Below are 26231 nucleotides of genomic sequence, written 5' to 3'. Positions count from 1 at the left end.
AAGGACAGATCCAGTACATAGTTTAAGCAACATAAAGTTCATTGTCTAATGACTGCAATTTGAGCATTTGGCTTGGTGCATTAGGTGTCCACGTTCCAAGCAATGTGTGTGAAGAGCTACTTTCTTCAGAATGAGATCCACAATAAACAGTAATTGACAACTGTAGAGGTAACTAGACTTTATAAAGGGATGCTGAATACAAATATCTTGATTCTCATCCTCTAACTAGTTCTTGCATATCTAGCTAAGTGCCAGGAGGTGCTATTTTCTTCTATTGATGTAGTTAAAAGCAAAGAGTGGTGGTCAAATTACTTCCTTAAAATGAAGGCATAAAGGGTAATCCTTGTATTTTTAAATTCATCTTTTGCAGGCTTCTGTTTCTTACAGCCCACCTTCTCAATCCTGATCTCACCACATGGACGTTTTTTGCACTGAATTTCACGATTCTCAGAAGAGTGCCCAAACCACAAATTTGGAGACTTTGAGGGTAAAAGCAGACTGAGATGGTAGAATAAAAGGGGATCAGGACTTGTAGTTTTCTCCTTTTTATGCAATTCCATACTGGAGAAAATGATTAATAACTCACTGGGCCAAAGACAAAGACTAGAAATCTTTAACCTTGTGATTAGGACCTAATGTGGGATTCCAGAATTAACTTTCCCTTCAGTCATTTTTGGTACATTTTGCATCTAACAACTGCTGCATCAAGTGCTCCAGCTGACCTCCAAGGTAAACATCCAAATCAAAAGTCCTAGTGCAACTCAAATTTCCTTAGGCAAAATAGAACACTTTTCACAGGAGAGTTGAACAAACCAATAACAAATGAATCACATTTTCTTTTATGACAGATTAACTGTTCCTGTAAATATGGGAGAAGTAGCAGATGTCATATATCTTAACTTTAATAAGACTTTGACATTTCAGTTTTGGTAAGCAAGCTAGAAAAACATTATCTGGATGAAATAGCCATATATTGGGTGCAAAATGCTTAAGTATGGAGTGAAGGCACAAGTGATGAACCTGGATTTTCCTCCTCCCCTCTAAAAAAATTCTTATTAGAACTATAACTTTACTGATGGCTTACTAATGCATATTTCTCTTAGTTGTACTCTACAAGTTCTTCAGAAAGTCTGACGGTAGCATTGAAGGAACAGACAAGAACAGCCTGATACGCGTAAGATTCATGAAAAACAGGGCTTTTCCCAGTGTAGCACCTGGGAACGATATAACAGTTAAATAAATTTTATAAATGTAATGTAAAATTTCACTGTTGGCATTATGAGCTTAGTAATGTAAACATTGTACAAGGTGAAGTTTTAATTTGTTGGAATAAATCTAAATAGTGTATACATTAGTTAGTGTGTTAGAAACTCCAAGAATAATGTGCCCTCTCTTAACTACCAACGACATTTATATAACTGGACAAGAATGTAATTTTTTTTCTAACTTAACTATAGATTACATGCAATGCTATAGGATTTAAGGCTTTCTGGTCTTGCAGTAGGCAATATAGCTAACATCTGCGTTATGTTTAGCCTGTCAGTCTCACATGCATAGGTCTTTTTTTTACGATGGATTTTATTATTGTTGGTTATTTTTATATATGTTTCTATGTATTTAAGTTAGACAAAGTTGATGAAATATGTCTTGTACTTGGAGAAGCAAAGAAGTACCTTGAAGAAATGTAGTTTTTAATTGTGGACAGATCTTGCAAATAGTCTGTCTTCTAGATTTGTTATTATTTCATTTGAAAGCTTCTGTCATGCCAGAGGATGACAATATCTGCCCCAGTCTTTACTTCAAAACCATAGAAACTCTTTGACTGTGCTGATCCTCAAACACAGAAGTCAGTGAAGATGAAACTGAGACAAAGAATTTTACTGAAAATTCTGGTCTGTAAAGTGATCTGACAGCAGGTTTCAGGAATCTGTTGTCTCCCATATTGTTGAAGAAGTGCTCTACTGCATTCCAGCCGAGCTAGAGTTTTTCAAAGCATTGTGCATGGTAAACAACATTAAATACAATTGAGAGTTTGCTATATAAGAACTACTCTGCAAAACATTGACTGGACAAAAACAACCATAAGTGCTACTGAGTTGGTTTTAATGCTTTGTCCTAGTGCAAATCTAGATTGTATTGTGGCTGGAATATTAGCTTTAATTATACAGATATGTAATGTTAACTCTGGCTTAATACTTTGTATGCTTTTAAGAAACTAAAAGCTTGCTTCTGGGCGGTAGTTGCCTACAGCCAGATATCCAACGCAGGTGTATTTCATTTCATCTGGACTGCCGAGTACTTAAAAGAAAATTGTGTCCTGTTCTGGGCAGGAGTGATCCTAGTTATACAAGACTCTCTTCTAATAACCAGAAAATCTTTGAGTCCAACTTGCATGTTTTGAGCTGTGAATCTTGAGAGCATTCAGTATATCTTGATTAGTGAATGTTCTGAGCTCTGGAAATGCAGGTGAGTTGTTGCTTACTGGATATAAATAGAATGGATCCATGATGTTCGAGAAGATAATTCCCATAGCATTCAGCCCTCAGTTCTGTTGCAGACTGTAGGCACTCAGGATTGATGAAGCAATATACACCTCTCTGTAGCTCTCTGGGGTTGGATTTGGCTGCTCTAATGGAAGGGATAAGGAAGGTCCTCTTAGCCTGCAGAACAGTTTCAGTATGAACTTTGAGGAATTCATCATAATTCATATTGTCCTTATTAGCTTTCGTTTTTTTTCTAGCAGTACTTGAGCTTTCACCTCTCCTCCTTTATCCTGCCTATCGTGTCATAATAGTGCATGCTACTGTGTATGCTATCAACAAAATGGGTCTGATGAGGCAAAATAGGTAAATGGATGAGGCTAGTGCACAATTATAATGATTGATTGAACTGTCAGCTCTTCATCCAGTGAGTGAAATGTCTGAATCTGAGACAAAATTTTGATGGGACTGGACTATTGCCTTGTTAAGAGTCCCTTAGATGTCATTTGACAAAAGTAGAAACTGGTGGAGCCATGACTTTGGAGTTGGCTCAGATTTATTGTTCTTTCTTGAGAGCTCAGAGTTTTGTTATTGGCTCAATGATAGGCCATGCAAGAATCTCTATGGCTTTAATGTCCTTGATTTTTGAAGTCTGGGATCAGGCTTAGCCCACTGGCTTAACCACAAATGATGTCTAGAAATCCTAATGAGGCAAAGGAAGAGATGGCCTTGATGTTTTTCTTCTCATGTCCTTGCCACTAGTAGTGTTTTTTTACAATTTATTAGAATGTTACCAGAACTAGCCATTATTATAAATCAAAACCTCAAATAATCTTACTAATTTTGTAGTGGCATTATAGACTGGAATCTGTTTAGATGTGTGTAAGGATATATTGGAAATTTCTTGATCAGCTTGCTTTTTTGATGAACATGATTATAGCATTGTGTTTCTAATTTATATACCTTTTTAAAAGTTGCACTTTCAAACAACTTGTATGTTAATAATACAGTAGACTCAAGACAACTCTAACCCGTGAATTAATATGCTTGGAAAAAAGAGAAAAAGAGTGGATCAGCAGCCAAGAAAGTACAAGTAATTGTTCAAAAGAACAAACAAACCTAAGGTGCTGGCTCAGCTTCAATCTTGATTGCACAAGATAGAACATATTGAGCAGGCTCTAGCCTCCGTTTAGCTATGTAACTATATAAGAGCTGAGCTATGTAACTATTTAAGTCAAGTCAGGAACATAAATGGTTGTAATTAAAGCTCCTATAAATCATTACAAAGAAGGATAAAGAGAAAACATAGATCCATTGCTTAATGAGAAAGGTGAACTAATGATTCATGATATAGGGAAGACTGTTGTGACTGTTAGCTAACACGATTGGGCATAAAAGAACAGCAAAATAATAGAAACACGGGTCCAAATAGGAAACTAACAAATTAAAGAATGCTTACTTAATCTAAACATTCTAAGTCGGTATGACTAGTTTAAATTCACCTTAAAGATCTGAAAGAATTACCTGAAACACTTTGCTCTGTTAATGATTTCCAACAATGCAGGGAGGATGTACAAGGTCATACAATGTAGGAAAATTTTAAGGAAAAACAGGTGAACCAAGAAAGTATAAATTAGTAGGTTATTTTCAGTATGAGGAAAGATACTGGAACATATTCTTAAACAATGAATTTATAAGAATTACATAAGAAAAATCCAAAATGCATATGTAGAGAATAAATTATACCGATCTAATTTCTTTAGTTGACAGAGTTGTTAGCCTTGTGGATAAGAAGGAAACACTAGATGTGATACGTCTTGACACAGCTTTTGAGACAAACTATTCTCTCATTCTCAAGAGCAAACTAAGAAGCCATGGTCCAGATAGAATTAGAAATAAATTTAGAACTTTACTAAAGACTACTTACCAATAACTCAATGTCAGACTGGGAGGGTATTTTAAGCAAGGTCCCATTGGGACTTTTCCTGAGTACTGTTCAATAATTTCGTTAATGACTTAGATGATGGAATACACAGTGCACTTCCATAGTCTTGGTACAGCATCTCCTTGTGAAGGAAAACAGCATGAGAATTTGGAATGACTTTGGGAAAGTGTCTGATATCAATACAAATAAACTCTGTAAAGGCAAGTTCATGTTCTACACTTAGAGAAGGAAAGATCCAACGTATAAATGCAAAATGATGTTTAAATGGCTAAGCAGTCGTGCTACAGTAAAAAATGGTCTGAAGCTATAGTGGGCCACAAATTGAAGAGGTATCAGCAATGTGATGCTAATAAAAAAGGGTAGATAAAATTCCAAAATGTAGTAGCAAGAATGTCATAAATAAGGCATGAGATAATTATTCTACTCATTTTGATACTGAAAAAGCCTTAAGGAGAGTCTGATAACCACTTTGGGGCAAAATACTTTAAGAAAAGTGTAAAACAAATTGGAAAGCCCAGGGAGAGTGACAAAAATACTTCATCATTTTAATTTTCAGCAAGAGTGATTTAGGTGTCATGCAAAATGTTTTAATTCCAAAGACAGTAATACACTGGAATATTTTACTTACATAGAAGTTGTAAAATACCTCTCACTGAAGATTTTGAGAGACATATCTGTGAAAGGAGTCAGGGGCTATTGAACAGAGTTTGAAAAGATGAACAAGAAAACCTCTTGAGGGATCTGTATTTCCATGATTCTACAATGTTTTAACTTACAGTCATCTTCCCCCTACTTCTGACAAGTCCATGCTTCAGTGATGTTCTCTAGTGTTTAAAAACTTTATAAAGAGTTTTTTGATTACATCTGCTTTAGATTATCATCATCTCTATGACCTTCTGTATAACGTAGGACATAAAGCTACACCAGTGATTCCTATATGTTACGTACTTTGTTACTGAAATTTATTTGAACTAAATATCTGAATTCCTCAGATATAGTAATGCCATCAGCAGGTTGATTTCACACATTTAACCAATATTTTACATTGCTTTTATTCTGTACACTAATACACCTCCATCAAGACTACCTCCAGCCTTACACAGCCCTCTGACCAGCTTCAAGTATATCCTATTTATCTAATGAAGAAGTACAAGATAATGCTACATTGTAGATTGGTCTAAAGCTCAGGACAGAAAACCAGTAGTCTCAAACTAGTGATAGGTTCAACATACCATCCCAACCAGTTCTTCTGAAATAAAAGCATTGCCCTTAAAAGTGTTTCGCAGGTTTCTAGTGTGAAATGGACTGTAAGTTTGCTCTGTTTACTCTCCGTCTCTGCTATGTTCCTTAAGTAGCGTGGGCCAGGAGGAACTCCCTGCAGGAAGAGAAGCAATCTAATATTTTAGATTAATTTTTTAGACTGAGGAAAAATTTGAGATACTGCAGGGTGAGGCACAAGAATCTACAGCCATGTTACGAGAGGCTTTAGTTTAAGTAAAGTTTGAGAGTCTGGTAAGAACTGGGCAGAGTTGATTGTAAATCAAAAAGTTGCCAACTTGACTGAAACAAATGTTGGATGCCAGAACTCACCAGAAAGAGAAAGAAAGAAAAAAAAAAGAGAGGACAATTGTATGTGATCCTTTTGGATTGATCCTTGTCTAGTCATTTTGAGTTTTCAATCAAGAGATACCTAGGAAAAAGAATGGAAATACGTGACACATTTCATCCACTGACACCCCATATTCTCCCAACTGTTTTTAGGTCAGGCAATTTCCTGACCTGTTAACATTTGTGTATTTAACAACCACCATTGGATCTCTCTTCCATGTTCTTATCAAGTCACTCTCTGAATCCTTTAAAATATTAATTAAAAATCCTATTTAAAATTATTCTGGTTTATATTCTAATAAAATCTAGTTTTTATGAGCTTAAAGGCCTTTTAGTTTTCTTTTCAGTTGCATAAATTTCACCATCACAAATTATCCTGACATTTTCATGGTCCTGTGCACTAAGGAAAGGAAATATGGGCAGAGACAGTTAAGTATCAAGTAAGAAAAGTAGACACTCATAAAGGTGACAACTGGAAATTCATAGCTATTACAGTTGAAGATGGGGTCATCTAAACTATCTAAACTATCTTTTCACTGCTGAAAGATTGTTCCTGATTTTATATTTTCTACAATTATGTGTGGGTTTATTGAGAAAACATAATATTTCATTTTTCTACCACATCCTCTGACTTTTTCCTTATTGTAATGGACTTCCTAAGAGGTTGTTGCTTCCTAGTGCAAAGCTGTGTAATTTTAATCATTGCTACATTTCTTGCTTACTTCTCTTAATCCCTGAGAACCCTAAATCGGACAAGGGGTAATGGCTTTAAACTGAAAGAGGGTAGATTTAGATTAGATGTAAGGAAGAACTTCTTCACTGTGAGTGTAGTGAGGCACTGGAACAGGTTGCCCAGAGAGGTTGTGGATGCCCCCTCCCTGGAAGTGTTCAAGGCCAGGTTGGATGGGGCTTTGAGAAAAGGCAGGGAGGTTGGAACTAGCTGATTTTTAAGGTCCCTTCCAAGCCAAACCATTCTATGATTCTATGATTCTAAGTCTATGAAATAAAAAAATCTGGAGTACAGCAGATTACAGTGGAGATAGCACTTTTCTATTTACTTTCCCATAGGATAAAACTGGAGAGAAAGACTAAGAAAAAGGGATTTAAACATCCCAACTTCTCTACATTTGTGGTTTATTTTCATTTACTTTGTTTTCTGCATAGAAGGAAATAAAAGATACATGAAATAGGATGGTTAAGAGAATATGGTTATGTGGTGGGAAACTGAACACAGTCTTCTAAATTTGCTTGGTTTTTGTGACAAATTATTACTGAACAGTGACATCTGTTCCTTGGCTGTAAATATAATAAAAGTAATCTTGCTCGATACTGGTAAAAAGAAAATTATATCAAGATGAATTAAAATCAGGCACATGCTTAATGAAGGACAATTCGAAAGTTGACTGTTTTGTTGAACTTTTTTTTTTTTTTTCCTCCTTGGGTGAACTCAGAGAGTAATAATAACTTTGTCTTGGACTGAATAACATGCAGTTCAGCCCTGTAATCCAATACTGTGAAAATAACACTGCTAGAGGAGGAAACTTGGTATTCAGATCATCTCATGCTGACATACAGTGAGCAGACAATGGTCTTTCTCCTGCCTGATGGAGTTTGGGATTAAGAAGACAATTAGCTTATGGAAGCTCAGTCATGATGAAACATATGCGGTTCTAGTGGGCTTGAGGAAGCCATTCATAATAAACCAAAATCGGTAGCAAAATTTTTCTTTTAAAAAAAAGTGGGGCCATTGGGGGGCTCTGGGACCATTAACTGGATGACAGTGAATAATATGCTGCTGCAATGCCAGCATAGTATATGCACTAGAATACATATACAAGTATGCCATTTTCACAACATCATAGAAATAAATTTACTCATTGAATTAGCATCATAAGGCCTCTTATTCTAGCTGCTGCACTAGGATAGACTCCAGGAAAAGCAGTGAGAATAACAAACTTTTGGAAAACATGTTTTACATGGAAAGAGTGAAGCGTTGTTTATTCTGCTGAAAGAAAATCTGGCTGGGGCACAGTCACAGAAAAGGTAGCTACAAAGAGGAAGGAACTAACCTGTTTTCATGTCCACTGCTAACAGAAGGAAAAGGAAGAAGACAAATTAAATTCTTACTGATAGGGACAATAAAACTGATAGTTTCCATTATTTGAGGCTTTTAAGAACAGGTTAGACAAGTATCTGTCAAGAATCATGTAAGCATGGTCAGTCCTACTGGAAAACTAAAGGATGGGTTAGCTGACCTTTTGAAGTAGTCTGTTCATTCCAGACATAGTTGTCCATGATTTCTAAGGATATGTCTGCCTCTTAAATCACAACATTTACCTGCTTTTGGTTCCAGCATTGGTTATCTAGGCCTCCTGCTGTACACCTGCCAGGAGAAGAGATATTTTCATCTGCTGCAGTACCTGAGTCAATAAAAACAAAATAGTCTTTCTATATGTCCCTGAAAACCAAATAAAGGAATGACAATATATTTGTACATGCACTGTACTCTAAAATCTTAACGAATTCTCATGGCTTAAGGTGTGAGTTTCACACCTAGGATTTTTTCATCTGAGAAAGGTCCAACAAAACTGACTTCCCTAATTCTTCACTTATTTATTATCACATATGTGACCTAAATAACATAACTTTTTTTTTTTTCTCAAATTTCCTTAGAGCAATAAACATTTTTCTGAAAGTGAAGAATATGTTTCACTGACTGGAGATGGATTCGTAAAAATAAATCACAGTATATTTTCTGGAGGAGACAGCCCTATGAGAATGTAGTCTCAGTACTCTTAATCTAAAAGGCAGACTTATTTCTCTGTACTTTCAAGGCATGTTCCATTTAATAAAGATGAGTGAGGAATAATATTTCTATGCAGTCCACTACTCATTTTTGTAGCCAGAACTCTGCATATTATGAACACATCAGAAATTCCCTTTACCTTTTTTTAGCAATAATTCTAGTCCCATTTTTTATGCTAATTTGATATAAGACACTTTCACTAAAATTATATTCATACACCATTGAAAAGACCAGGTGGTCTTCTAATTGTCTCTTTATTCCTCAAAGGGAGGATCTTTTTTGAAAAGTTATGCACATATCCAGGCAATGTGAGAAAATCCATTGCAACAGGATGCTTTATTGGTATATTTTAAGTAGCCAGTCTATGATTCTATTTGTTTTAAAAATATTCTTTACATTTAAAAAATTGATCCTTTGACCACAGTCATTTATATTTTCTTTATACTCTGAATGCAATTCCATTCTGTCTTAATCTTATCACTGCTTGGGAATGATGAGTTTGCTGAGGCCATCTGTTTAATCTTTTGCTAAAATTATTCTAATTTCATTGGCAGTATCTCTGAATGACAGTGCCTAATATGAGAGTGTACTGGACTCAACAACAAAAAATTATCCAAACAATGTAGTTTTGATTTTTAATCTGATTTGAACACCTATCCTTTGGGTTATTATCCTAAATTGCACAAAGGCTAATTAAAATATCATGTATTGCTTAAAATTAACTTCAAAAAACTTAATCGTGTTCATGAAAAATTGTTGACAGAGAAGTCAAAGTCTTAAAGGTAATATGTAAGCAGAACTGGTCAGGTTTTTTTCAGTCATCCTTCATGACAAGTGGTGAACATGCATGCACTCACACAAACAAATTTCTATGTCATCTTTTCAAGAAAGAAGATGGTTTGGTGCACTGTTAACCTTTCATTTTTGAAAGACTGGGTAACAAATTATTTCTGATCAGTGTCCTCCTCTTGTTTTACAGCCAATGTGGCCCACTCCTTATTGTAATGCCAAGTGTGTTTCTAAATTTGAAGTGAAATACTAGCTGAAACCAGTGTAGATGTTTCAGAATTCCTCAGCAATGAAACAGATGAGCAGGCTACATGGCTTCCCTTTCAGGATGACTAACTCTGGATTGAAGGAGAAAGGGACAGACCAACACAAGAAGAGAACAGCAAGCTGTTCCTGATCCACAGATAAAAGAGAAACAAGTCTGAATGCAAGGAACAGTGTCATTACAGACATCACAACACATATTATTCAGCTGTTTTGCTGCTGTGAGAGGTATGAGCATAGTCAGCATGGTTAAACCACAATATCCATAAACTGACAGATAGTACAGTACATGGATGAAATAATTCTCTTCTCTGTCCTTCTTCTCTACCAATTTTTCATTACATTATTTAATTATAGATTTAACTTTTTTTTTTTTTAAGGCCTTTTCAAAGCAGACACCATAACGTAAGTAGTTTCCTAGTGTCATGCAGATGCATACCTAATATAAGATTTTCTCTGCAGAGACAGTTTCTTCTCAAATTCTGGAAGTTTTGCCTCTGCAACCTCCTTATAATGAAAGAGTAATGAGTATCATCACTCAAAATAATACAAACTTTGTATAAAATGATGACTATAATTTTCAGCAGAATTACAAAAGCAAAACAGACTTCTTGTATTCTAGAAATGATAAAGGAACATATTATTTTTGGTGTTTAAAAAAGAGAAAAAGAAAGAAAAAGGAAGAAATACAGAGTAAAACTGAGAAGGGTGACAGGGTGGAGGAAGAAAGGAAAGAAGGAAGGAGGAAAGAGACTGTATTCAGCTTTCTTTCATCTTAATGGATAACTTATTATTTCCCGTCACGTTCTACAGTTTTTATAGTATTAATATCTAAAAGAAGAGGAAAACAGAGTTGGTTATTCCCTATAACAAATACCAGAATTATGTGTAACAACATATTCATTATACAAAAACCAGAATTCACATTTTTTTAAAAAGAATTAAGCATTTCCTTAAATTGTCATTACAGTTAACAAGGCACACACTGAGAACTTAATGTAATATGTGATATTCTAATTACTATTGCAATAGCAATAAACTACACATGTAACTGTATTTCAGGTGGCTGCTTCCTACTGCCATTGCTTATAATCCAGGTAGGAGCATTTCTATTACATAAGAAGTATTTGTACTGTTAACCTGTTGTATTTTATATAAAAGGAAGATATTACTGAGTGGTAAAAGCATAATACTGACCAGTGAGAAGACATACCATACGCCATGTGTTTCACCCTAGGGAAATTAGGCTCAATAGATGCCTCTTTCTTGAGATAACACAGAATAAAATACAAAACTTTTGGACCAGGAAAAGACCATCTGGACTAGCTTTACTGCTTTTTATGTATATATCTTGTTTAGTGCAAATTGCATTATTTATTGTAAAACTTTTACTTAGAATATGTACTCTGCTTTCTTGTCCATAAAGAGATCTCAATCTATACAAATATATACATTGCATAAGGTTATGTGAAGATGTTTAATGATGTATTTTAATCTACAGGTTAGTCACAAACTATCTGTTAGAAAAAAACATATGAGATAGATAGCTTCTAAAAATATGTATCTGGAGTAAGGCCACATCAGAAAAGAGCATTTTTTTGTTCATGAGAACATCACCTTAGCCAGATTCCATCAGTCTCCAATTTGTAGACACCTGAAACTGGTCCATCAGGTTGTGACTCTCAGAAGCCCTGTCAGAGAAGACAATTCAGTGGTATATCTCTGCAAAGAGATAACAAATATGATTTTGACTACTATTAACAACGTGAGAATCAGGTATAAGAGATAAAGAGGCAGCCAAGTAAATTATTGGTGCCTTGAAGCTACAAATACAGAGTGCAGCTGCTGCTTCATAGCAGAGCTGCTTCACATGGGACAGTAGGGAACGGGATTGCAGCTTCTTGTAATCAATGCAACGCAGTTTCTTGAATTTATATTCCAAAGAGAACTGTGAAGAATTTATTTTCAAAGTAAAACTTAAAAATATGTAACAAAAAGGATAATTCTCAAAATAAATAAGACTGATCTATACAACATAAATTAAAACCAGTTGTAAACTGCACAGAAGAGTAATTCTACTCTTTGGACAGAAAAGGGGGTGCATTTTCACACAATTTGAGACACAGCAAGTGCTGGAAAGGCACCAATACCTCCGCACCTTCACAAACCTGAAGCAGTGATGAATCAGTGCTGGCCCTGCATCAGCTACCCACTCTGTAACTGACACCAATCCTCCAGCCTTTCCTGATACAAAACAGATTGCAAAGGAACCACAACTTGCACCAAAGCAATAATTGCAGACAAATTCCCAAGCTTCCTACTTGTTAAATGTCTATACTAGGTCAGGTGCTGTCCTTCAGGTGGTATGAGAGCAAATGGTACTACTGCAGTTAAGTGAGCAGGTTCTAACCACAGGATTTCAATTATTTGAATGTTATTTGAACAAAACAAAACAGGCAAAAAGACTCCCAATTTGTAAGAATGAAATATTTTATTAAATTAAATGGATTAAATACATTTTGCAGTTGTTATTTTGTCCCTGGTAAAATGTTCCAATGATTTTGGTTAAAACTTTTCTCATTATTTCTAATCTTAATTAGTTCAGCTTCCTTTTCCAACCTTTTTTCCATAGATTAAACTGTGTCTAAGACAGAAGTGGAAGAATGGATCTGGCAAAAATTACCAGTCCCTGGTAATCTGGCAGATTTCCTGGATGCAGACAGGTCAAGACAGCTCAGAAACTGTCTTATGCGTTGCCATAGGAGAAACTGCAAGACTCACTTCTGCTGCAAATTCTCAGCGTAAAATGAGAACTCACCTTTACTGTTTCAGAATGGATGCACCCAGCTAGAACAGGACTGAAGCCACATGCCAGACTGCCCTGTAGACCAATGAGACAGCATGTGCTGCAGGCAGCATGAGAAGCTGGCAGCTGCACTGTTTAAAGGAGCAACCATGTCTTCTTTGCCTTTCTTAGCTTCTACCATCTTAGTCTTTCTCTACTGTTTTAAGTTCTTCAAGCTCACATGGGCTACAGTTTATCCCTTTTACTATACATAAAAAACTAGGTTTATATACAGACTCAAGTTGAATCTGACTGAAAATACTTTCTTATTGATTAAAAACTATTGGTCGTCCAAGATAAGATGCAAACTTTCTTGTTTATTTGAAGTAAATACATTTTGACCTGTTTTTCCAATGTCCTTTGTAACACATTCCTCTGTGTAGCATATTTTTGTTCCTATGTCACATTTCTCTCTAGATATCTTTTTAGGAGAAAAAAATCTACTTTGAAGAACAAAATTCCTCTCTTCAAAAGACTCGAGTTTGCTACCTAGTAAAACATAAATGATTGGCAGAGTAATGATGGTATAATCCTATCGTCATTTACAAAGTAGTGTGCTTGCTAGCCCATTGTATAGCTTTGCTACTCTTGTACGTTTTTCAAACTGTCTGTGAGAGTAATTGGTAGACAGAATGTTATAGAATGATAACCTCTACATATACTTGAAAATCCTATTAGAACCAATATGATAGATGACAGAGTCCTTGAATTCTGTGTCTGCCTATTAGTCTGTACTATTGACCCTTTCCTAGTTAGTTCTTTTCATACTTCAGGGAGAAAATCAATATTTATCATGTTCCACATGAAATCTAATGTAAATGAGACCTTGGAAATGATAGCTCTTTGTGCCTTATATACTTCTTAATATGTGAAAACTGCAGCTAGAGAAAAATAGTCTCCAGAGATTTAAACTTACTTGAATAAGTAACTTCAAGGTAGTATGCTCTAGCCTGTGAGTTTATTACCATTAGGGCTATGTGAAGCTTAGGTAGTTATCTTTACAGGTGCTCACACAGATGTTTTCTTTTATTTAGAGTTGATTCATACACATCAAATTCCAGTTGATCTTAAAGGCTGTTTGAAACCCAGTTCTCTAAGGGCTAACAAGAACAAGTTGTTTTCAGATTTAGTTTCATGAGTTTCTGGAAAGGGCTATGTGGTAGAATAATCCAGTTCTTCAGGGTAGAACTATTGCAGTATATACTACCTTTGTTTCTCTAAAGAATGAGATTTTGTATTTTATCTGTGTGTGTTTAAAATTTATTCCATTCTCAGTGCTTCCATTAGCCACTAAGTGGCTAGAGAAGAAGAAAAATCTGTCTTGATCAATTACTTGGTTCCAATTTTTGTTCGTGTTTTTTTCTTTTTCGGTCTTTCTCTGACAGAATGGAAATTAACAACTAGAGTAAGTTATCAAGTTGGAGAACAGTGTACTCTACTGATTTATCTTGCTTTGGGTTAAGCTGATCACCACCATATCTATGGTCAGTAAGGAATTCTTTCCTAGGTCAAAACAGCAGTTGTTTTGCTTTTGGCTTGTTTAATGGTCTTTTCCCTATAGCCTAGGAACTCATTCACTTCCATTTCCTATTTGGAAATGTCACATCACTAAATCTCTTTTACTCTGGGGACCTTGTAAGACAATTGTAACTTTGATGCCTTTGATCCCTTTTGTTCAGAAATCTGGTACTGGCACTGCACACCAATGAATATAATTGATATAATTCAATCTTACCTCAGGTGTTTCTTAATAAAAGTCAATGGAATTTATTCTTCTGCATTTTTTTAAAATAAGAATTACATTTTTAAGCTTTCAAACACTCATTAAATTTTTTACCTGTAATAAATTGCCTACCTACTATTGTATTTTGTAATCCCATCTTCTTATTTGAAGCTTGTTTCATTATACATGAAGTGAAATGATCCCCTTTATTTTGGTGTTTAAAAGATAATATTGTACGTAATTTTATGAATACACAGTAAGTTTTCTGGGTTAAAAAAAAATAAGGTAGTTAAGAAAAAAATGAGACTAGAGAAAAGTTTTTGGATTACAGTAGAGATTATACCTATTCTGAAATTCGATACCTACAAATGCCCCAGGGACAGAGGCAGGTAGCTCAGAAAGATCACAAAATGAAATGGGAAATAGTAACAGTTTGAGAATACCAGTTGCCATGAATTTGAAAATTCCCAGTTCCACAGAGTATAGAAGACAACAGTCATTGCTAGGTGATAGACAGAAAGGTTCTTTTTTAAAAGCCTAAACCATACTCTGCAGAAGCAAAGATTAAAAAAAAATCAATTCCAGATAAAGATAGAAACTCCTCAAAAGTATATTTAAGGAAAGGATTACTAATAGGTAAGTCCCTTATCTAATTATTAAAGCTTACTGTATGAAGGATTTTAGATGTGTCTTTGGAAGATCTGCTAAAGGGCTTCTATATACATCCTGGACAGTGTATTTCATACATTGTCCTTCCTTATTCTTCAATTCCCAATGTTTTAGCTGATAGTATCCGTATCCAGATTTCTGACAATGTTAAGAGCATGTACACAACAATTAGATTGTGATCTTTTACCACAATCAATCAGTTGTGGTAATCAATTTGTCAAGGACAATACTTTTTAACACCTACTGCTCAGCGTTACATAACCATCCACCTACATAGCTCATCAGCTGGGTTTCCACTATTTACAAGAGTTCAACAGTCAAGTCAATTAATTGTTTGTTCTATTTAGTGCATTGCTTTATAAAATAAGCAAATATTGTGAATTATTGTGAATAAGGAAACATCTGAGGCTTTTTAAGTTATTTTCTGGTTTAACAAAACTAAATTGTCATAATTCAGGGTTTGAACAAGAGTTATGCAATATTTTATGCAAGGAATTCTTGGGAGCCATCACACCATTCAGCAGTGTTAAAAAAAATCATAATCTTTTTCTTTTTCCAAGGTAATGCATCATTTAGAGCAATTTCTGGTTTGCTGTAAAACACATTAGATTTGTGTTTGTGACAGGCCGAAATGGATTCCATCAATTTTCTGATATGACAAATAAATCCTCTTGAGGCTTCTCTATATTTTGTTTTGTAATTTCCAACACAGGGAACTGGCCCTTTATTTATTTATTTTTAACTTCTCCTCTTACTGTCACTGCTCTAGTGCCCTGAACAGACTTATAATGTGAACAATGGCATGCAATTTTTACATGTTTGTAAATTAAGATAAAAATTGCCAATGTGATACTTTACTTCCTTAAAAGAACCTTTATTACAGTTAACCTTTATTAACCTTTAAAAAAATCAGCTATCAGAACAGTTACATCTGTTGGCTTTTAATATGTGTTATTTATTAATATTTGAATTTAGGTTAGTTAGGTTGAAAGGGTGTTGTCCTTATGGTCTTATTTCGAGCTTAAATGGAATGAGAGATTTGACTTTTGCATCAATTTTTGCTATGAATTTTCTCTATCCTTCAACTAATTCCATTTCTTTACACAATGTATTTTACTTCTTTTTGCATCAGCATTGAAGAAACTTTACAATTATGTTCTCACCGCCACAGATTCTATCCAGACGATATCACATATTATTAGAGGTGTCAAATTAAATGCAAAAAACCTTCACATCTCTAAATTTGTTGTCATAAGTATAGTACTTAATTTTCATCTAATATGCCACAAAAAAGATAACAAGGACTTTCTGACAGCATCTTATTCCTTTATTTTGATAATAACAATTTTATAAAGTTAGTTTAGTCTTTCAATGAGCTATTAAATCATTATGCTAAGCAATTAATTTAAGCAGTGCCTAGTTGTTCAATATTAATTTCGTAAATCTATTGTCAAAGTCTTCCTATAGCTTTTTACTACATTTTACTGATAATATTTATGTGTGTTCTGAGTTTGTGTGAACGAGCAAAACAAAAGGGCAAGCTGGACCCCTCTGGAAGCAGGGAGAAGAACGCATTCTCTCTGTCGGGCAGGTATTGGACGGCTTAGGAGGAGATGTGCTAGCAATATACACATCCTAACCTCCACAAGAGACTATGTGAATTCATCACAGCTCAGAAGGTCTTCGAATGGAATGGAAGCAATGATTCACCAAGAAGAATACAGCAGGCAGGAGAACATTTGTTTATAAATAATTTTTATTTTCAGCCATGACCCTTTGAATTTTGTTATTTTTAAATGTAATGTTTCTAATTAATAATCTAAAAGATCTTACTTTTGTTTTTTTGGATTTTGTTATGAAGGCCAAGGCAGAACCATCGGAGATATTTCACTGACCAAGATCTTGTAACAAAGCTGTTTACTCTTTTTTGACTCAAGACACTATGACCTATAGAACTATTTTTAATTGCATTATAAACTTTTTTTCTTCTAAGAGGATTTCTTGAAAGGAAATTAAATTTGATTGCGACAGCAGTAGAGTTTTCAGATCTGACATATGTGACTACTGAGAAAATAAGCATAGCGGTAGCTGAAGATTAACCTCCTACAGCTCAAGGCTGATTGTACTGTTCATGGTAAATGAAGCTTCATCTTTTTGATTCATACCTGTCACAGATTTCAATTGTTGATTCAGATATCATATAACGTATCTGTGATATAGACATGAACAATAGTGTTGCAGTCATCACAGCAGCTTGACAACTCATCATTCTGAAAAACAAGAAAAGGAAACAAAATCTTTGCTTTTCAGGATTAAAAGGAAAGAGGGGTTAATTTCCCCTGAAAAGAATCAAGTTGCAGGAAGCATCGAGTAATATGCTTGATTCCTATTGTTTTTTTCTTATTTAGTGGATTGCAAATCTTGTGAGGGATTCATAATCTTGAATAGTTCAATTATTGTTGATACATTAGATGATAGTTCTATCCTTTCCTAGATGACTGTGGCACCAAATTAATTAACATAGATTTCTAAATTATTTATCTTTAAAGAGTGAATGTTTTCACAAGATCAACAGCCAGAGCTGCAGCTCCTTATTTTTTATTATGTCTACTGCACCATCTTGATATTTTTCTTGGCTGCGAAACAATTTTTAGATTTTAACTTTATTTGATACATTGTATCCTTTGACTGTAGGTATTAAAGTTCTCTGTTCAAACTAAAAATCAATACACAGACTTGCTACCTAAAGTAAAGGAATTTCTGTTCTGTCTCTGTGCCCAGTTTCCTTTGTAATCAATGCACAATGAGGGCATCTGCATTACTAGAGTCTCTCATGGACTTTTAGCATGGCATACATGAACAGTTTCACCTATGAATCAAATATGATATCTCTCCTACGGTCCTTCTGAGGCCTTGGTATTTGTTTCAAGCTCTTCTGGTCCCACAGAATTTGTTTAACAATACTGACTACCAAAGTCAGTGAACTTTAAAGGTTTTGAAGTAAGTATTGTCTATTAAATTCTTATTTTCCGTGTTTTCATTTTGTAGGAGCAGAAGGAAATACTGTGCTTTTCACTATAAAGTGACACAGACTGGCCATAGTACCCTGATAATTTGTGGCTTTCCTCAGACTGAAAATTCGGAAACTCCTAGTTCCTTGGGGTTTTACAGATAAGATGACATTTGCATTAACAACATAAATTACCAAGTTTGCCATAGTGTCCGTAATTTGGTCAGGGAGCAATTAGCTATCTTCACCTCTGTTTAGCTACCCAGTGACAAATTTTGCTGTTAAAATGTGCCCCAGTGTAATCTACTCTCTCTGTTCTTTCCTACAGTTTCCTTCACTTTCTGAATATATATTCAACTCAGCATAAATTGTTATTTTCTGGTCCTGACTTTCGTCTTTTCCTTGGAAGATGGTTTCATCCATTTCTTTATCTCTTGGAACTGTAGCTGCAACTAGTTATTTTCCTCTGTGTTCTCTTCCAGTTCTAGATGCCTTCAGGGGGTTACAATAGAAACAATAGAAACAATGGAATAGTTCAGTTGGAAGTGATCTACAATGATCATCTAGTCCAACTGCCTGACCACTGCAGGGCTGACCAAAAGTTAAAGTGTATTATTGAGGGCATGCTCCAAATGCCTCTTAAACACTGACAGGCTTGGGGCATCGACCAGCTCTCTAGGAAGCCTGTTCCAATGTTTGACCACCCACTCATTAAAGAAATGCCTCCTAATGTCAAGTCTAAACCTTCCCTGACGCACCTTTGAACCATTCCCACGTGGCAGCTAGCAACCTGAAAATTTCCTCTCTAGTATTAGCTTTAACTGCTGCTAATGGCCTTTTTAAAAGATCTGTATGACAGTCTAATTAACAGCAGTATATAAAAACAAGGTCATTGTATAGTAGTTGTACTGAAAAATAGTTCCTAATATCTCCACAGCCACTTCTCTTAAGTATGAACGCTCTCAGTCTATTTTTGCTTCACATTCAACATATTGGAATAAGGTTTTATCCTTCAGTGATGCAATCAAATTTGTTATGGTGAAATATTCATCATCCTTCACCATCTTCATTTTTGCCCTTGCTGTTACTGGAAGAAGAAGAGGGGAAAAAATCAACTTTGGGATCACCCTTAGGGAAGCTAACCTACCATTCCTTTTACAGAATGAGGAGTTTCTTCAACATTCATAGAAGATACCTCCTTGTTTTAACTGATTAGTTAAATCTGTTTGACTGATTAACTCACATCATTGTCTGTGCAGCTGCTCATATATCCTCTGATTCTTTCTATACCTACTGAGTTCCTGTTCAAGTTGCTCAGATTTCTTTCATTACTTGTTTTGCTTATGGCTGTAAATGAAGAGAGAATAGGAGCTTGCAGCACACTGAAGTTATTTTCATCTAAGACTGTCTGCAATACTCCAGTGATGGTACAGTTCTGCATCGATCTAGTTGGAATTATGGAACTAGGCTTTTAAAGGAGTTGGACTGTTGACTGCTGCTGGACTGATTCAGAAGTATCACCTACAGGTTTTCTTTCAAGTTTTCTGGACTATTTCCCACGAACACTCTTCAAAGCATCTTTGGCCGAGTTCCACTGCTGAAGAATATATACTTACGTATCTCCTGGAGGTTTCTTCCCACTTCCTATAATACAATGTGACATTTTCTGTATTTAAAGTTAATATTGTATTTGCCAGTCCTCAGCTCAGATGTGCATCTTGAAAAATAAATCTCACTAAGTCCTCACAAAAAATGGAACTCAGGCTACTTGGTAAAGTTTAGACTTGAGTTTCATAGATGAGACAGATATACAAGTTGATAGAAAGCACATTCAGGTCAGTGATTATAAATAGCCAAAATTGGGGTCATTTATATTTCATCATGATGACATAAATCAGCACAATGATTCATATGCACATTTCAGGTTTTCAACATTTGTTGCTTAATATTTCATGATCATTAGTCAGCATGGCTCATCAGTTGGGTTTCCAGCATTTACAGTAGCTGATTGAGCAAATCAATGAGTTTGTTTACTCCATTCAATTTGGCACATTGCTTTGATCACTATGAAAAAGCAAACATATACTTTGTTTTAGTATTCAGTTTAGCGTAATGGAATAATTCTTGGTTTGGACAAGATATTTACCAGGTTAACTGAATTCCTTTAAATGGCCTTGAATTCACTTACAATTGTTTCGTCTAGAACTTCATGGCCTAAAATGGGCTTCTGCTGACTCTGTGGAAATTCTCTCTCAAAATCTAATTGAATTAGATATGGCTTTCCAGCTGAATAAAGTATGTTGCCTTTTGCCTTTATAGCAGGCATCTGGAAACCCTGAAAGCTCTTGTCTATGTATTTTTGGGGACTTTTAAGTTTTATTCTCGGATGACATTTGTATCAACTTCAAGTGAAGCTGGCGTGGAGATGTCTCCAAGGTTTCTTGTATGACAGTACAAATGGGATGGGCTTTGAACTGTGTGAAACAACCACCATAAGGCAGGGCAAATGATGAGCTTAACACAATATTTCAGCTCTTGATGCTTCTATGTAGGTACATTGAGACAGATAAATGCTCTGAAATGAAAATTAAATAATATGTCATTCCAGATTGAAACTTCTTGTGATGTTTAAATTCTGATTCTTGAATATAGAATCATAGAATCATTTAGGTTGGAAAAGACCCTTAAGATCATCGAGTCCAAACGTAAACCTAACACTGTCAAGTCCACCAAATCTCTAATGATACTTTCTGTATAACATAGATCAGAGTGAAAACCAAACATCATATTAACAGGCTTTTGTGTTTTCCAACCACTTTTCATCCTTCAAAGCCTTTACTGAATTTAGCTAACTTCTCTCTAGTCTCAGGTATTGTTTATCTTTACTGCTGCCATAGTGTGATTGTTCTGATCTTCATCCTTAGCAACATTCATCATAACAGCTACTATTTTCTTCAAAGGGATATGTATACATTAGATTTCTCTAAAGATCAGGTTTAGGTTGATTCTGTCTTTCACACTGCACAACTTACTGAGTTTCTAATGTCAGTGGCTACATTCTTCAAATTTAGCATAGCTAACAAAATATACCTAAGGTTGCATTTACTGTAATGGGGAATTCCCACTTAGATCTATTCCTTTATAAAATATAAACTTTCTTTGATAATAATGAGGATGGCTAAAAAAGTCATCCTCAAACCTAAATATGAGAAGAGCGATGACTTGTAAAGGTTATGAGCTAGTTCTATAGGGAGCATATAGAGTTACTTATCGTTTATTCAAAGACTGAGCTCATATTTATGATGTGTAAAAGCAAAAGAAAAGCAAATAAAAATATGAAGAAAGCAGCACCTACTTCGTATCTGAAAATTTCAGTAGTGAATTTTAAATCTTTTATTATTTTCATTGTAGAACACAGTAAGACTATTTTTTGGCTTTTTTTTTTCCTCATGTATGACTCTCCATTTCTCAGTAAATGAACAGATACACATTATTCTTGCCATGTTCTTTGTCTTATTTGGACCCTAAAATGAATTGCTTTCATCTCTAAAAAGAAGTAATAAAATATTGTTATTACTCAATGTTTAGAAAGAGCCAGAATCTGCTTTGTATTTTATGGAGGTAAATTCCTCTTGACAATGTGAGTTCAATCAATCAGTCACAGAAAACTAAGCACTTGGATCATTGTCATACAGTGATTTTTAATGGAATTTACTAGGAAACTACTTATTTCTTTGGTAGAAAATGAAAAATATTGTATAGCTATTTTAATCTTGTAGTTATATTTTAGCTTTGCCTTTTAAAAAAAAGAAGAAAATTATTTTAAATATTTTAATCTTTAAAATTACTCAAAATAAACACTGATTCCAGTAAAAATACTGACTTTTAATAGCGATCTGTTTTTATCAAAAAAACAGACAACTAAAATATAATATTTTAATATCATACAACTCAGGGGTTTTAATTGAAACATGGAAAAAAGTTTTACTAAAATTTAAAAGAGGAAGTATTTCTTTTGGTTGAAAAATGTATTTTGTGAGAGAATGTTAAAAAATATTTCATATACTTCTGGCAATTTTGTTGGTATATGTACTAGCATGAATTGCACACATTCATAGTTTAGGAAAGATACTATAGAAATGTTTTGGTCTCACTTATCCCCTTTTACTATGATACTTAACACTTATTTAGTAGCTTTTATTTCCAAGATGCTCTACAGATGTTGGTAAACTAAGTCCAGGGTTTTACTGACCTGCTTTTGGTCATCTTTGTGGTCCTGTGTGCAGTTATACTGGTTTAACTGAACTTCTTGTGACATGGGGATCCCCTTATGCTAATATTACTTAAATTTTGGGGACTGGTTCACTAATATCTGTGAAGAAATTTGAAAGCAAAAAATGGTTTAATTACCCACAGACCCGTTTTTCAGTTTATCTCCCAATAAAAAGGAACAGTACAGCCACTTTCTCCCCCTCACCAAAGTCCATAAGCAAGTCAATAAAATCAAGATTATTTAGAAAAATTTAATCTACTTTGCAGTGACGCTTCATTTTCTTATATCTTCTAACCATTTTTAAGACATGTTCACATGTGCTGTTTTAGCTGCTACCATAAGAGCCCAAAGACTATCACTGTCTCATTACACCTAGTACTTGCCTGATCTTTCCCCCAAGTTAATACCATACCAAATTGTGGCAAAAATTTATTATGTGATTGCTCTGAAATCGTTAAAGTTAGAACGAACAAAATGGGTTAGCTATAATATTATGTCTTCACTCCCACATTATTACTGAAATATTTGAGAGGCCTCAAAATCATAATAGAGATGGCAGAATGAAAAGGGCAGTTGCAACAAGCAGGAAGGGAATGAAAAAGCCAGAAGTCAAGCCCTTTGCAGCCAACTGAAAAGCAAGGCCAACTAGAATAGTTGTTGAAATTGTAAATGTCAGTCCCAGATGTACCATGAACTGATGCACCAAAAAAGGATAAATTGTGTGCTCACCTTGGAGTCATGTTTAGAAAAAAATGGGTTTTTTTCCTCATTCAGGCATTTTTTCTTTTTACACTTTTAATTCCTGACTTGGACTTCTGAGCTAGGTATTGGCTTCCAGAGCTGAGGGCAAATAAAAATGGACATGTACTCTGTAGGTTGTAATATATGACTATGGAGAAAACATTTCTGTGAGTAATGAATTCCCTCTTCTCCAAGTCTGACAGGAAAATCTGCTCTATAAACTTTTGTTCCTCAGCCTGCCAGTAGCTGAGACAGTACTTATCTGTCAAAGACAAAGTATCTGAAGCTAATTGCACATAACTCTAAATCTTTGTTTTCTCCACAGCACATTTAAATTTGTACTTAAAAAAAAAAAAATCTCTAACCTTTTCACCAACTTGTATGTTTTACTGTAAACCAGAAAGGACATCTTAGAAACTGTCAGTTCTAGCTCTGTAAAATATATACAAATATACTATCTGATAATATACAAACTTTAGAAATAAACATCACCCATCTTCCAGAAGATATTTGGCTAGGGAAATACACAGCTGTTGTGAACACAACAATATAACAGCTCTTACTTGAAGTTTCATTTTTCTGGTTAAGAAATCAATTTGTTTGGTAAGGACAGAGCTATAGATGCTATTGGATGTTTTCCTCATCCCACAATAATTGTATTTTTTCTGAATCATATTAATAGTACAAACAGGTAATTATTACTTTGTTCAAATATGAGAGTGTAGTCACACCTGTAAGGCAAAAACCTGGCTTGGGAAATTTTGAGTCCTGTGTTGGACTCAAAGGTATTCCATTCCCTGTCTGCAACAGTAGATAATGGAACAAAGGCAGCTCTTGGGCTAGATAAAACAAGAATTACCAAGTAGAAAAAGGAAAAGTCATTACCTCCAGATGTATTTTGTGAGATCTTTACTCAAAATCTGAAATTCAGTTTGGGGTGTCTGTGCTTTAGAAAAACTATTTACAAATTGGAAAGGGTTCACAAAAGGTGTGCAAGAATTATTTGAAGTCTAGAAAATCTACCTTACAGAAAAAGCTAGAAGGAGTCCAAACCACTCAGCTTAAATAGATATTATTAATTGGTAGTTTGATCACAATCCGTAATTACCTGCTTAGGAAGACTTCTGATATTAGACAGAACTTTAATATATCACACAAAAGAATAGTAATACAAATGGGATGATGATTGTTAAAAACCCCACCTTGGTTTAAAAATACAGTGTATATTTTAAATCAAGAAGATATTTAACCATTTGTTAGTAATGGGATACATTCTCCATCACATAAATTCTTTATATTTAAACACCCATCATCCTTCTAAAAGTTGGGCTCAAGAAGAAGTTATGGATGCAGAAATTATTGCTCAGAAAACTTTTGCCTGTGTTATACAGCGACTCAGCGTCAATGATCGTGTGCTCATTTAGGCTTCAAACATTTTGAGGTTCTAATGTAAAAGGAGGTAAAGTGACATTTCTTTTTTTCATTTTTAAATTATTACTAAAGGACTGTATTCTAGCACACTACTTTACCTTTTTTTCCTCCTGTATTTTTTCCTTCTGTCTTAGCCATAAAACCTACTTTGTTTTGACAGATAACTGGTAATGAAGATCTGGTGAGGAAATTAGAAAAATCACAAATTACTTCCATAAATGTGAGTGATTAATTCAATGGAAAGAACATAAAGAAGCTGGAGTGAGACTGTTTTAGTCCTTTCTTAATCTACACATATTCCACTTTTCCAAACCATAAATGAGAATATCAAGTTACTACTACAGCGTCATCACAGCAAACTCCAGATGGCTTATAATAACTTTAGCATTAGTATGGCTGCTATCTCTCATACCACTAGCTACTCAAAAAAGCTGAAGTTTTATATTTATTAGTAATTCTTTTCATGGGTAATATAGACGTTATAAAACCCTTCTTCTGCATCTTTTTCTATTAAATTTTGGTAAATGACTGATCATTCTAGCTTTTTTCCATAACGCAAATACCATGTTACTGCCATTTCCATGGCATTTAGGATGTATTTGTGCTATCACAGAAATATCAAGTTGACCTTTCCATATGGTATTTCAAGTGTGTCTCAGATTTCTCTTACACAGTTTTAGACTTCGTTAGGCATAAGGGCTATACTTATGATTAACCTCATATTATTTAATTGTGTTGGTATATATTGCTCACAGATTCAGCTTATATTTTTCTTGCTTAGTAGGAGTCCTTATCCAAGAATGTATCTTTCAATATGGACAGGGCTGGTGGACATTATAGCTCTTCTGCTTAAGAGTAGGCATTAAAAGAATTACTAACCTTCAAGATGAGGCTGAAGTAAAACTTCAGATAACTAATGTGATTGATTGTTTTTATGTGTATACAATCACTGAAGAATTAGATTTTTTTTTTAATTAAGCTGGACATCTGTAGTAAATAAAATAGGGTTGGAGTAGGCATTCAAGCACTGGGCCACTAGTATCCATGCTGTTTAATATCACAAAATTAACAAGATGTAAAACCAAAACAGGCAAACTGTTTGTGCAGAGTCCTGACATTAAAAAAAAAAAAAAGAAATTAAAAATTGAGATTGTTAACAAAAATATCTCTCTCTTTTCTTTGATTCCTGTAGTATTTGGGAAATTTGTATTTTGGGAATATTAATGCATGTATGTGCATAAATAAACGGATTGCATATCTAATTCTTGTCATTATTTTTTCCTTTTAATGTAAGCAATCTCAATCTGCAATGGAAGCAAGTTAGTTATTTGGGATATAATAGGAGTTTGGAAGACCAGGGTGTTCTAAAATTAATCTATATCAATAATGACTTAAAAGCCAAATTTGACTGAGTACAACATAGTTCACATCTCCTTTGACAGGTAGGATAAACAGTGCTAAAGTCACAGAGCAACATTACAAAACCATATGACCATAGCAAAGATAAGCATGTTCATTTTCCTCCAGAAAATGATTTTGAAATAATATTTTAAAGACTCAAATGAAAAGATCAGTTTTTTGCCTCAGTCAACTGAGTGCATTTTAATGCAAAAGTATCTTAAATATTTAGGTATTAAAACCAGATAG

Source organism: Gymnogyps californianus, chromosome 3, assembly GCF_018139145.2.
Source record: "Gymnogyps californianus isolate 813 chromosome 3, ASM1813914v2, whole genome shotgun sequence".
Lineage (NCBI taxonomy): Eukaryota > Metazoa > Chordata > Aves > Accipitriformes > Cathartidae > Gymnogyps > Gymnogyps californianus.
Note: the sequence above shows the minus strand (reverse complement) of the source record.